Source organism: Petaurus breviceps, unplaced genomic scaffold (assembly GCF_028583685.1).
Source record: "Petaurus breviceps papuanus isolate PSGF00001 unplaced genomic scaffold, PetGlider_PUasm1.0 90919, whole genome shotgun sequence".
Classification (NCBI taxonomy): Eukaryota; Metazoa; Chordata; class Mammalia; order Diprotodontia; family Petauridae; genus Petaurus; species Petaurus breviceps.
The window spans coordinates 20808796-20823485 of NW_027187378.1; positions in this window are offsets into that span (position 1 = coordinate 20808796).

Below are 14690 nucleotides of genomic sequence, written 5' to 3' on the forward strand. Positions count from 1 at the left end.
CACAATGAATAGAGCACCGGTCCTGGAGTCAAGAGGACCTGAGTTCAAATTCGACCTCAGACACTAAACACACACAAAAAAACCTAGCCATGTGACCTTGGGCAAGTCACTTAACCCCAAATGCCCTACTTTCTCCCCTCCAAAAAAAAAAGATAGGGCTCTGCTTCCAGTATGAAGGGTGTACTGTTTTGTGCAGCTGTTTTCAGAGATACTTCTAGGGACCTGTAAAATTTAAGTTCTTCCAAAGTGGTACAATTGAAGGAGAGGTGTTTACTCCTCTCCTGGCCTGTCCCCTGGTCTGTGAGTGACCACAAGCACTCTTTTTGCCTTGAAAATGTGAGGAGGATTACCTCTCCACTGCTACTACAATCTCTACCAAGCCAGCACTTCTCCTCACCCCAGAACTGCCACCCAGGACTGTGACCCAGATCCAGTCACAGGCAAAGCAAGAGAATCCTCCCTCAGCTCCAACAAAGAGATCCCTGCAATCCTCCTCTGATGGCTGCTCTATCCCCGCTATCTGTGGGCTTAGAGTTCTGGAAGCAGCTGCTGCCCCTGCCACCACCACCACCCTGAGGCTGGGGCTGGACCTCACTACTCTCTCACCCAGGTCTGACAGAGCTTTCTTACTGACCTTCTTGGTTTTCATTGTCTTTTGTGGGTTGAGAAGTCTGTAAACCACCTCATCTGCCAATGATTCAGTCCCCAGAGGCCTGCTCCAGGTTTGTGAGGGCCCAAATGGAGCAGTCCATGCTGGATTGCACTCCTCTCCCAGTCCAGTGCAACAGACCCTTCCTGTTGACCTTCTAGGTTGATTTGGGATGGAAATTTGTTTCACCGTGTCATCTTGTGGCTTCTGCTGCTCTAGAATTTGTTCAGAGTAATTTTTTTACTTTTGGAGGGGTTTGGGGGAGATCTCAGGCAAGTCCCTGCTTTTACTCTGCCATCTTGGCTCCACCCCCGTCTCCCCATACATTCTTATTAAACATATTTTCACATTAGTCATGTTGCAAAGAAGAATTAGAATGAATGGGAGGAACCATGAGAAAGAAAACAAAAAACAAAAAAAGGGAAAGAGCAAATAGTATACTTTGATCTGCATTTCTTTCTGGATATGGATAGCATTTTCCATCATGAGTCTTTTGGAGTTGTCTTAGATCTTTGCATTGCTGAGAAGAGCTAGCTCTATCAAACTTAGTCATTGTACAATGTGGTTGTTATTGAGTACAATGTTCTCTTGTTTCTGCTCATTTCCCTCAGCATCAGTTCATATAAGTCTTTCCAGGTTTTTCGGATGTCTGCCTGCTCATCATTTATTTTATTTTTGCTTTTGGGAGGGGAATTGGGGTTAAGTGACTTGCCCAAGGTCACATGACTAGTTTTTGTGTTAAGTGTCTGAGGCCAGATTTGAACTCAGGTCCTCCTGACTCCAGGGCTGGTGCTCTATTCACTGCGCCACCTAGCCGCCCCATCATTTCTTTTATAGCACAATAGTATTCCATTACATTCATATACCACAACTTGTTCAGCCATTTCACAACTGCTGGGCATCCTCTCAATTTGTAATTCTTGGCCATTACAAAAAGAGCTGCTAGAAATATTTTTGTACATATGGGTCCTTTTCCCTTTTTTATGATCTCTTTGGGATACAGCCCTAGAAGTTGTATTGCTGGGTCAGAGGATATACACGTTTTTATAGCCCTTTAGGCATAGTTCCAAACCATTCTTCAGAATGGTTGGATCAGTTCACAACTCCACCAACAATGCATTAGTATTCCAATTTTTCCACATCCTCTCCAGCATTTGTCATTTTCTTTTTTTGTCATATTAGCCACTCTCCTAGGTGTGAGGTGGTACCTCAGAGTTGTTTTAATTTGCATTTCTCTAATCAATTGTGATTTAGAGCATTTTTTCATATGATCATAGCTTAAATTTCTTCCTCTGAAAAGTTCATCTCCTTTGACCATTTATCAATTGAGAAATGACTTGTATTTTTGTTAATTTGACTCAGTTCTCTATATATTTTAGAAATGAGTCCTTTATCAGAGACACTGGCTATAAAAATTTTTCCCCAGCTTTCTGCTTCCCTTCTAATCTTGGTTGCATTGGCTTTGTTTGTGCAAAAACTTTTTAATTTAATGTAATCAAAATTATGTGGATTAAATTTTTTTAATGTTCTCTATCTCCTGTTTGCTCATAAATTCTTCCCTTTTCCATAGATCTGATTGGTAAACTATTCTTTGCTCTCCTAATTTGCTTATGGTATCAACCTTTATGTCTAACTCGTGTACCCATTTGATCTTATCTTGGTATACAGTGTAATATGTTGGTCTATGCTTAGTTTCTGCCCTACTATTTTCCAGTTTTCCCAGGAGTTTTTGTCAAATAGTGAGTTCTGTCTTTGGGTTTATCAAACAGTAGATTACTATTGTCATCGACTATTGTGCCTTGTGTACCTAACTTATTTCATTGATCCACTACTTTATTTCTTAGTCAGCACCAAACAGTTTTGATGATTGCTGCTTTATAATACAGTTTTAGATCTGGTACAGCTAGTCTCCATTATCTTTCTGTGAAGTAAGCTCTATGCCATCAAATTAGGTGACTTGCTTTTAATGGTTAAACTGGGCATGAAATGGGGTTATCCATTTCTTGGTTACAGAAAGGCAGCAAACACTTATTAAACCCATGTTATGTGCAAGACACTGCTGTGGGCTGGAGATAAAGAAAAATGTGCCTTTATAGGGGTAACCTCAATTCCCCAGGCACATCTCTAAACCTGTTCCATTATATAAATGATATAAGTAGTTGTGAGAGCCCTGACCCCACCCCCAATAGTTACTTATAATCTCCTTTAAAAAAGCTTATAGCTCCTAGTGGTTCCTTTTTAAGCTTTTTACTAAACAGAAGTAAGCTAAACAGAAAGTAGATATTTCAAGGGTACTCAAGGCATCCTCTGCAGTCCCTTATGTAATCTGAGAAATCTTGGTACTCTAGTATGTAACTCAACTTTCTTTGTGATAATATCTCAAAAGAGATGAGCGAGGGACAGTACATGTAGCAAAAGAGAAATTTACAGAATCTCAAATATTCTTTTACCTAATAATTTCTACTTCCTTACTATTGGCTTTACTAAAGTAATTTTAAGGAACTCCCTTTGTGAATCAGCCAAAGAGCAAGAACCAGTATAATGAAGCCTAGACCCATAATTTTAAATTTTAAATGTTAAATTTTAGCTTATCGAGATGAGTTAAGTAGTAACTATCTATTGAGTTTAAAGGGGAAATAAAAGCTCTGTGAAGTGAATCTGTATTTGATGGGGAGATGATTTCAATAGCCATAATGTCTTATCATCTTATTTTATTATAGCCCAGCCACGAACACAGGGGACACACATAAAAGTAAGCATAGGATCATAAGGATATCCTTTCAACTATGTCACTCTTAAAGTCTTGGGCAGTTAGTTACATTAATATTTTTATTTTTGGAGAGGGGAAGGCAGGGCAATTGGGGTTAAGTGACTTGCCCAAGGTCACACAGCTAGTAAGTGTTAAGTGTCTGAGGCTGGATTTGAACTCTGGTCCTCCTGACTCCAGGGCCAGTGCTCTAACACTGCACCACCTAGCTGCCCCTACATTAGTAATTTTAACTACAGAAAATGGGTATTTCCATAGAGATTCTGATTTCCTTCTATTTATTTATTTCTGAGGATTTTGAAATGTTTGGACATTTTCAGCATTTACCTGGCAATAATTACGGTATTCTGAGGTCCTATAGGTGGGTAAAGTTTTAATTGAACCCTTGAAGTGAACTTAGCAGATTTTACATTGGAACTTTAATTTCTGTTGTCATGTCACTGAAATGACAGCACTGGGGACAAACTGGAATAGATAAATATTTTAAAGCAGGTCACTATTGCTCTAGATAATACAAGTAATTATTGGTGGCAGAAGATAGCAGAAAAATTCTGCTTAGTATAGCAGATAATTTATGGCAAGGTAGGAAAAATTCAATTCTATCACAGATGGGAAACATTGAGAGTACAATGGGAATGAGGGGAGGAAATAACTGTGAAAAGTTATTTGAAATAAATATTAAGGGACTTGTCCTTCGAGATGAAAAAGTTAGGAGGGTTGTATCAACTTTTTTCAGCTCTACTTTTGAGGGTCCATTAAGTCAGTTCAACATCACTAAACATCTGTCTTTAAGTAGTTTATCATCAATTAACATATGTGTTTCCTGTGATATTTCCAGCCTATTCATGGAGCCACTGAGTAATGACTTTTTTTTTCAATACAAGTTCTTTCAAAATACTCAAATCACACATGGCATAGTAAACATTGGGAGAGAAACATTTGAATGTATGCACAAGGCCTTATGTGATAGGATAATAAAGGAGTTTGAAAGATATGATATCTGGCAGAGAACAAAGGAAATAAATTGTTTGTTAAAGGAAAAGAGAACGTATAAAATTAAAGACCCCTAGTATTGAGACCACCTGTAGCAAGCCATCATTGTTGAACCATGGATCCTCAGACAGGATAAAATATTGTAAATACTCATGAATTTTGGAGTATTAAGGTTCATAGCTATGAACTACTTCATAAGACAACTCTACCCCACCTCCTTCACCATAATCAGATCCATTGCTAACTATAATTCTGGTTCCAGTTGCCTTACACTGAATAGTGTCCTGAAGAATGAAATCTTTTTTTTTTAATGCTTTATTAGCTTCTGATTTACATCATTCGTTTCCGTGATTTTGAGTTACAAATTTTCTCCCCGTTTTTCCCCCACCCATCCCCCCAAAACAGCAGTCCCACAGGATATCCCCACCTCCGATCTGCTCTCTCCCATATTTTCTCCCATACCTGTTTCAACTTTTCCAGTGGATCTCTATGCCTCAGTGCCTGTATATCTTTTTTTTTCTTAATAACATGTAAGATGGTATTAATAATAGTATACACACACACACACACGCATATATATATATATATACATATATTTGAATATTTGATTTTAAAACTTTCAATTCCAGATTCATTCCCTTCCCCCCCCTGCCACCCACCCCCACTGGGGAGACAAGCAGTTCAGTATAGGTTGTACATGTGCGGCTAATGCAAAACAATAACATAGTAGATGTATTGTAGAAGACTGACTATATTTCCCTCCCTCCTATCCCACCTCCCACTTGTTCTATTCTCTACTTTGATCCTGTCCCTTTTCAAAAGTGGGTGCTTCCAACTTCCCTCCCCCCCAGCCTGCCCTCCCTTCCATTATCCCCCCTCACATCCCCTTCCCCCCTATTCTCCTGGAGGGTGAGATTCCCTATTTAGTGTGTATTTCCCTCCCTCCTCAAGCCAGATTCAATAGGAATAAGGTTGACCCATTCCCTTTTGCCTTCCTATTCTTCCCCTCCATTGTAACCATTTTCCCTTGCCTCTTCTGTATGAGATAGTTGCCCCACTCTGTCTCTCCCCATCTCCTCTCATTATATTCCTCTCACCTCTTAATTTCACCTTTTAAGTATCATCCCTTCCTGTTAAATTGGTCCCGTGCCCTCTATCTATGTATACCTGTAAACATATATACACACATTCACATATGTATTCATATGCCTGCATACCCTCATATAAAGATATATATATATATATATATATATATATATATATAATATGTATATTTCTAAACCCTTCAACTATTGAGAAAAGTTTCATAAGTTACAATTATTGTTTTTCCATGTAGGAATGTTAGTAGTTCAGCTTTGGCCAGGTGGCTCAGCAAGCAAGAGCACCGGCCCCAGTGCCGGGACGACCCAGATCAAATCCGGGCCCAGACACCCAGCACCACACCCAGAAACAACAACTGGCCGTGCAACCCTGAGCAAGCCACTCAACCCCGATTGCTCCAAAAAAAAAAAAATAGTTCAACTTTGATAAGTTCCTTATGATTTCTTTTCCCTGTTTACCTTCTCATGCTTCTCTTGCTTCTTGTATCTGAATGTCAAATTTTCTATTCAACTCTGGTTTTTTCAGCAAGAATGCTTGAAAGTCCTGTATTCCACTGAATAACCATATTTTCCCCTGAAACATGATACTCAGTTTTTCTGGGTAGGTGACTCTTGGTTTTAATCCCAGTTCCCTTGACCTCTGGAATATCACATTCCAGGCCCTTCTATCCCTCAGTGTAGAAGCTGCCAGATCCTGGGTTATCCTGATTGTGTTTCCACAATATTCAAATTGTTTCTTCCTGGCTGCTTGTAATATTCTCTCCTTAATCTGGGAATTCTGGAACCTGGCTATAATATTCCTAGGAGTTTTCTTTTTGGGATCTTTTTCAGGAGGTGATCGGTGGATTCTTTCAACCTCTATTTTGCCCTCTGGTTCTAAAACATCAGGGCAGTTTTCTTTGAGAACTTCCTGGAGGATGTTTTCCAGGCTCTTACTTTGGTCATGGCTCTCAGGCAGTCCAATAATTTTTAAATTATCTCTCCTGGATCTATTTTCCAGGTCAGTGGTTTTTCCCATGAGATATTTCACATTGCCTTCTATTCTTTCATTTGTTTGGATCTGTTTAACAGCATCTTGATTTCTCATAAAGTCGTTAGCTTCCATTTGCTCCAATCTAATTCTGAAGCAATGATTCTCCTCAGTGAGCTTTTGAGATTCTTTTTCCATCTGGCAAATTCGACTTTTTAAGGCATTCTTCTCCTCATTGCCTTTCTGAGCCTCCTTTGCCATTTGAGTCAGTCTGTTTTTTAAGGTATTATTTTCTTCAGTCAGGCTGTTGACTCTCATTTAATAATTTTCTTGCATTGTTCTCATTTCTCTTCCCAATTTTTCCTCCACTTCTCTTATCTGCTTCTTAAGGTCCTCTATGGCCTGTAACCAGCTTGTATTTTCCTTTGAAGCTTTTGGTGCAGGAGTTCTGACTTCACTGATTTCCTCCTGTTCCATGCCTTGCTCCTTCTTATCCCCAAAATAGGAGTGTAATGTTGGAATCTTCTGTCTGCTTTGTTTCCTTTGCCTGCTCATTTTGCCACTCAATGATTTGACTTTTGGGCTTTTTGCCACAGTAGGACTCTGCCATCAGACAGGGGAGTTTTCGTCCCAAACGCTGGGGTTTTCTCAGCTGCTGGAGGTATTAGATGGGTGCCCTCTCTGAGGTCTCCACATGCTCTGGCAAGCTGGACACACATCCCAGGACCTCCACCCTAGACTGAAATCCAGATCCAAGCAGGTTAAAGCAAGAGCGATGACCCCTCAGACTGGTGCTTGGTCCCCCTACACTCTGCAGGCCAGGAGCTGAAGCCGCCACGTGGAGCTGGCAGGCTGTGCCAGCGTCTCAGCGGTTTCTCGCCCCGGGGGTAAAAGCCACGCACTCCCACTTACTGGGTCCCAAAGTCCAGAATGCACTGGCCTCTCAACTTGTCCTTCGCATCTACGTATTGATAAATCTGGAAACGGCCACAGCTGCTGCTGATCTAGAGTCCCTCTGGCTGGCAGCTGGTCAGGCCCGCCCTGGGGCTAAAGCCTCGGTGTGGTGCTGGGATCGGCTCCCAGAGCCTTGCGCTGGCCGATTCCTGCCGGCCTGCCGGACTGTTCTCAGCGGGAGGTTAGCTTCTCTATGTCATTTTGTGGGTTCTGTAGCTCTAAAGTTTGTTTAGAGTCCCCTTTTTACATGGATTGGGGAGGGTGGAAGCCGGAGCTGCGGGAGGGTCGTGCTTCTACTCCGCCATCTTCAGAATGAAATCTTGAAGTGTGCCTGGGGTGACCATCAAGAATTTTGGCTACTCAGTCCCTGAGTAGTCATAGGACACTGGAGTATAAAGCAGGATTATTTTTTTTGTTGTTGTTTATGTTTTTTTTTTTTTAAACACAGAGATACTAGTATTCATGTGCAAATTAGTACTGCTGGGCATTTCATTTCTCAGCTGTCCTGGTTTCCAAGAGAAAAAAAGAACATGTGGTAGTTTCAGGACAATGCCTGTCCACAAAATTACCAGCTAGGGCTTAACTGCTTAGGTATTAGCACTAATACTTAGGAGGGCTCAAAGGGAGTAAAAATCTTTCTTGGATTTGCCAAACTCTAAAGCAGGGATTCTTAGCCTTTTTTTCTGTGACCTGACTTCCTTTGGCAGGTTAGTGAAGCCTACAGACCTCTTTTCAGACCTCATAAACATTATGGAAAGAAAAGAGATGGCTACATGGCACAGTGAATAGAGCACTGGCCCTGGAGTCAGGAGGACCTGAGTTCAAATCCGACCTCAGACACTTAACACAAAACTAGCCAAGTGACCTTAGACAAGTCACTTAACCCCAATTGTCCTGCCTTCCCCCTCCAAAAAGAAAAAAAAAAGAATCCTAGTTAAATTAAAAAAGGGGGGCAGCTAGGTGATGCAGTGAATAGAACACCAGCCCTGTAGTCAGGAGGACCTGAGTTCAAATCTGACCTCAGAGAGTTAACACTTGCTAGCCATGTGACCTTGGGCAAGTCACTTAACCCCAACTGTCCCTCAAAAAAAAACCACCCACAAAACATAATGGAAAGAAATATTGGATTTCACTTAGAGGTTAGTAAGATGTATTCTTTTCCCAAGTTCATAGACAACTTGAAATCAGCAGCTAGTTGGGATTGAAATCAGCAGCTAATTGGGTCAAGAGATAAAGCCCTAGACCTGATGTTAGGAGGACTCCAGTTCAAATCTAGCCTAGACACTTAACTAGCTGTGTATCTTTGGGAAAGTTAACTTCATAACTCTGTCTCAAGTTCCTTATGTATAAAATGGAGATAATAACCCATCTCCCAGGGTTGTTGTAAGGACAGAATGAGATATGTGCAAAGCACTTTGCAAGCCATGAAACACTCTATAAATGCTAACTATTTTATTATTAAATCTATCCACAGACCCCCAACAGGTATGCAAAGTAAGAAACTCTTTAGAGTAAACTGAGTCTAGGAATCTTTTCAGTATTTTGATCAAATTTGCTAAATAAGAATGCACACATGGGTTATGAAGGTCCTTTGTCTTGGGGTGCATTCATGCATTGATCAGTTATTCTCTAGCTTTGTAGGTAAAGAGACATTGCCCTATCTGGTCAAACTATATCAGATAAGGTCTAGAATTTTGCCAGAAATTAAGGCCAACTCACTGGTCTATAGTTTGTTGAAGCTACTTTAGTGTGTATATGTGAGTCTGGGGGTAGGGATTGCTCTTTTCCGATCATTTTAAGCTTTTCTCTCCTATTGACCATCTTTCATAGACCATTAATTGTAACAGTAGCTCAGTAATCATGTCTTCCAGTCCCTTCAGTATTCTCAGATGTAGTTCATCTCTGCTAGGTGGCTCAAACTTATCAAGGACAACTAGGTGCTCTTTTAAAAATATTATTTACCATGGATGTCAACACTCTATTGGCCATGTTGTGCTTTCTTATTAAAAAATAATTCTTTTATCCCCCAGAATTTATTTATTTTTAGTCTTCCATTTTTACAAGATTTTGAGTTCCAAATTTTCTCCCTATCTCTCAACTCCCCCCACCCCAAGACCGCAAGCATACTGATTACCCTTTCCCCTAGTCTGCCCTCTCACATATCTCCCCATCCCTCCCCTTACCCTGTTCCTACTTACTTAATAGATAATTCTTGACAGCAAACAAGAAAAATAGGTGTTGAGCAGCTTTGTCGCCTATAACAAACAGTCCTAGCCACATCACATACTGTCATATAGCAAAAATCCTGGATTTTTTTATTGTCTTTGGCTTTCTTTGCCCTATTTCAACTTATTTTGAACTTTAGCAGTCCTTACATTAAACTATCCAGTTACATATCTACAGTGATTGATGGACCTGGCATTACTTATGGTGTGAAGGGAAACATGGTTGTAATTTAATTTTTCTCATTGCTGCTTTCAGTTTTGTCAGTCTTCACTTTCTTTTATTTGATAGGAGGCTAAGTAACACAGTGATTTGCTAGCTGTGTGATTAAAGAAAATCATGTTTTTAATAATATTGCAGGTGAGATAATGTGTTACACCTGATTTTTAAGAGAGCAATCCATATAAACTCCCTGGAACTATGTAAAATGTATAGAGCTTTTTTTATCAACTTGCAAAAAAAAATGGAAGGAAAGATTCATATGATGAAAGACTCAAGGAGTTGTGAAGGGTATATGTTTGTCATTGACCTTAGGAATGGGCACTACTAAAGGTTTTGACTGACAAAGCTAAGGCCCTTGGGCAACTTGAAACTTAGTTAGGCACAAAACATTTCTTAGACTGAAAAGAAGGAAACCTTCCAGAGACATACTCAAAAAGTCACATTTACTTTGCCATTGTTAATCTGGATCTGTCAAACCACTTCTGAGGTTAAAAGGGATATCTCAGGTGCCATATGGTAAATATAAACAATCATAGCACAGAAGATACTGACAGGGAGGAAACAATCACAATGGCTTTCTGGATGCCTTCTTAGTAAAAAGGAATGTGACTAACAGAAACTACATTATGCTTAATGGCCCCATTGTTAATGAAACTACACATATATATGTAATGAAACTACACATATATATGTGTATATATATATGTGTGTGTGTATATATGTGTATGTATATATGTATATCAAACAGCATATCATCTAAGTGCTTAAAGGAATATGTAACAATTACAATTCAACCTAGACAATATTTATCTGACTAAATTATACCTCTTTCAGACTTTGAAGAATCTAAGAGAAAGATAAGAAAGAAGTTAAGAATCTGAATAGAATGTTTGGAAAACTCATATTAGACTTTGGGTGATTACTGACTCTTAAGACAGCCTTGGGGCAGCTAGATGGTGCAGTGAATAGAGCACTGGCCCTGGAGTCTGGAGGATCTGAGTTCAAATTCGACCTCAGACACTTGACATACTTACTAGTGTGTGACCTTGGGCAAATCATTTAACCCCAATTACTTTGCCTTAGCCCCTCCAAAATAAATAAATAAAAGACTTAGCCTTTTTTCAGCCCAGCATTCATAGGGTTCAGTGTCTTGAGTAGGAGAGATGATGTACTAGAGATCAAGATATTTATAATCACATCCTTCCTGGATTAGAGGAATGTATCATTCACCTTTGTCTGAATCCCCTCTTTCTGTTCCCTTGTTCTCTTTTCTTTCCCTTACCCAATCACAGTTGTTCTTATCCTTTCTTAACTTAAACCCCTCTTTAGTTAATACACTTCTTTACTAGACCTTGTTTAGTTTAGGACTAATCCCTTCCTTAATTTGCCCTCCCTCTTTTTCTTGCTTCTCTCTTTTCCCTCCTGTTTCTCTGTTGAGTAAAATGTATTTCTGTACTCAATTGTGCATGTATATATGTATGTGTGGTGTGTATGTATACATATGTATTTATTTTTGTTTTGTTTTGTTACTTTTTGGAGGGGGGAAGGCAGGGCAATTGGGGTTAAGTAATTTGCCCAAGGTCACACAGCTAGCAAGTGTCTGAGGCTGCATTTGAGCTAAGGTCCTCCTGACTCCAGGGCTGGTGCTCTATTCACTGTGTCACCTAGCCTCTCCATATGTGTGTATTTATATATATGTGCATGTGTGTATATATGTAGATACACACACACATACGTCCTTCTTTGACAGTTCTGATGAAAAAGAGGTCCCAAGTGTCATCTGCTACTCCCACCCCTTCCTTCTTGTTTGTATAGTCTGCATATACAAATTATATGAAGAATTCCCCCAGCCATTCTCTCCATTCTTGCTCCCACTTCCTTGTATTTCTTTTCCCTTTCCTTTAATTCATTTAAAAGCATCAAAACTTAACAAAAATATTCCTATGCTCTCTGATGATGATGGGTTCTGTGGGACTCTATTTTCTCTCAATTATGTTTACCTTTTAATGCTTCTTTTGACTCCTGTGTTTGTATTTCAAAGTTTCTACTTATTTCTGGTCTTTCCATCAGGAACTGAAAGTCCTCTGTTTCATTAAATATCTGTTTTCTACTGGTAAGATAATACTTAGTTTTGCCAGATAAATTATTCTTGGCTGTAAGCCTATAACATTTGTCTTCTGTCATATTGTATTCCAAGCTCTGCACTCTTTTATAGGGATGGCTGCTAAATCAAGTTTGATTCTATGATTCCTTGATACTTGAATTTTTTCTTTTTGAATACTTGTGGTAAGTTTTCTTTGAATTGGAAGTTCTGAATTTTAACTATAATATATCTAGATATTTTTCATTTTAGGATTTCTTTCAGGTGTGACCAGTGGATTCTTTCTATTTCCACTGTGCCCTCTAGTACTAAAAGATCTGGGCAGTTTTCTTTGATGGTTGGTCTTGTCTTTCTGGTAGTCCAATAATTCTTGATCTATTTCCCAGGTCAGATTTTAATATGGAATACCTTAAACTTCTATTTTTTTTAGTCTTTAGACTTTATTTTAGTATTTCTTATTGTCTTGTGGAATCATTACCTTCTGTTTGGTACATTCTAATTTTCAGGGGAGTTTGTTGCATGGGTAAGATTTTGTACCACTTGTGCCAAGCTGTTAACTCTTTTTCCATTTCTTTCTACCCAAAGCTCTCATTTTCCCCCTCTAATTGAGTACTGTCATTTCATTTGGGAAAATAAAACATATTAAACTTAAAATTTTTTTTTTAACTGAGGGTTTTATGTTTGACAGGAATTCTAGTTGAACTTGTTCCCATGCTTTGTTTTTTGTTAGACTTTGCATTTATGTCTTTCTTTAGTCTTTGCTTTTAGATGTTTTACTATCATTCTCTTCTGGGTTTGTGTCTTGAGTAACCCTGTTGCCATAAAAACTCTTTACAGTAGTATTCCTTTTTGTTGTTATTTGCTCATTCTTCTAGTCTTATTTCCTGGCTTTGTGATATGGCCAGGTTCTTTGTACTTCTGGAAGGAATATCTGGGCCATACTTGACCCTGTTTTCTATCCTTTTGTGTTCTGCTGCCACTTTCTTGGGGGTATTAAGTGTTGTGTTATAACAGGATTTAAGGGACAGCTCAGGCTGAGGATCTGCAAGCTTCCCATGTGCCCAAAGCAGTTTGATTCAAGGAGCCTGGGAATGAACAATGCAAGTTCTTAACCTGGGTTTGGGTCTGATCTGTTGGATTGCTGCTGGACTCAGATCTTACTATCAGTAAGCTGGAAAACTGCAAGTGCATAATAAAAGAATTTCTAGGCACCCCCTTTTGTCAGGGCTTCCCTGCCCTAGCTATTCTGTTAGAGACTTCAGACTGGGCTGGGAGATCTGAGATCCAATCCTACTCCCAGGGTCAGAGCCACACAGCTGCTGCTTGCTTCTATACTGACACCTTGTTTAGTACACAGCCTAGCAACTGTGACCATTCCTTGAACTATCTACCCCAAATCCCCAGATTAAGGTCCTCTCTTCTGTCTGCCCTGGGTTGGTGATCCAGCATTGGGTAACGAGTGACAGTGCTACTAAATGATACCTATTCCTGCCCCATGTACAAGGGGACTCTTTGTATCAGATCTGGAACTTTCATGTTTTGAACATATTTTGGTACCCTATGAGGGAAAAATAAAGTATTTCAAACTATATAATGACATAATAAAGCAGATAGTCTTATTCATGGTTATAAAAAGTTGTCCTTGAATAGCAGATACTTGTAGCTTTCTCCAAATGACTAGCTCAACCTTAATGTCTTACAAATGAACTTAAACAATTTGTAACAGTATCTACTCACCTCCTCTTCTTTCCTTTTTGATAAGAAATAGAAACCTTCCTTTTTCTGTCTTCCCTTCTGTCTCCTCTTGTGAAACATTTTTGCTTCTCTGTCCTAAATTGCTACAGAATGCTACTGATTGTCTGTGTACTCTAGGAGGGCCTGAAAAATTATAAACACCCTATTTGTACGCTAACAAGTTGAAGGTGCTATGAGCAAGCAGTCTTCATTAGCATTTTAATAAATCTTTTTCTTTTTGGTTAAGCTGCTCAAGTTATTTGACCCCCAGTCAAATCCCATTGACTGGTAAGATTCTCCCTGGTTTCTCCAGGAATACAGGCTGAGAAATTACCCAACAATTTGGTAATGAAGTGGGATGAAAGGAATTCCCTAGAAATGTGGTTGACAGCTATAAAGTACACAAGGTAGATTTTACCCAATTAGCATCCTGTTGTGACTGGTTTTTTTTTTTTCCTATTCTAAGAATCATTTTCCCATTAATATGTCTGCAGGAAACCACACTGAATACAGGATAGATGTTTGGTCATTTGAAAAGTGGTGGTGTGGTATTTATGGTTTTGGCTCACTTTTTCTCACATAACATTCTCTACCTCAGGATGCCTTTTAGATTATCCACTGACCACAAGCTTCCCAGAAGCTGTCCTCATTTCCCAAGGTCTGTTTTAGGGACAATAGAAAGTAAAGGCTGCTAGGGCAGCTAGGTGATGCAGTGAATAGAGCACTGGCCCTGGAGTCAGGAGGACCTGAGTTCAAATCCAGCCTCAAACACTTAACACTTACTAGCCATCTGATCTTGGGCAAGTCACTTAATCCCAATTGCCCAACCTTCCCCCCTCCAAAAAGAAAAAAAAAAAGCAAGGGCTAAGTGTGCAAACCTGGGGTCTCAATGGGAGAGCCTCATTCTATAGTGGATACCCTGGACTGAGTCTAAGGGAATGCCCTGAACCTCATGTCCCTTAGCTTCTACTCCCCTG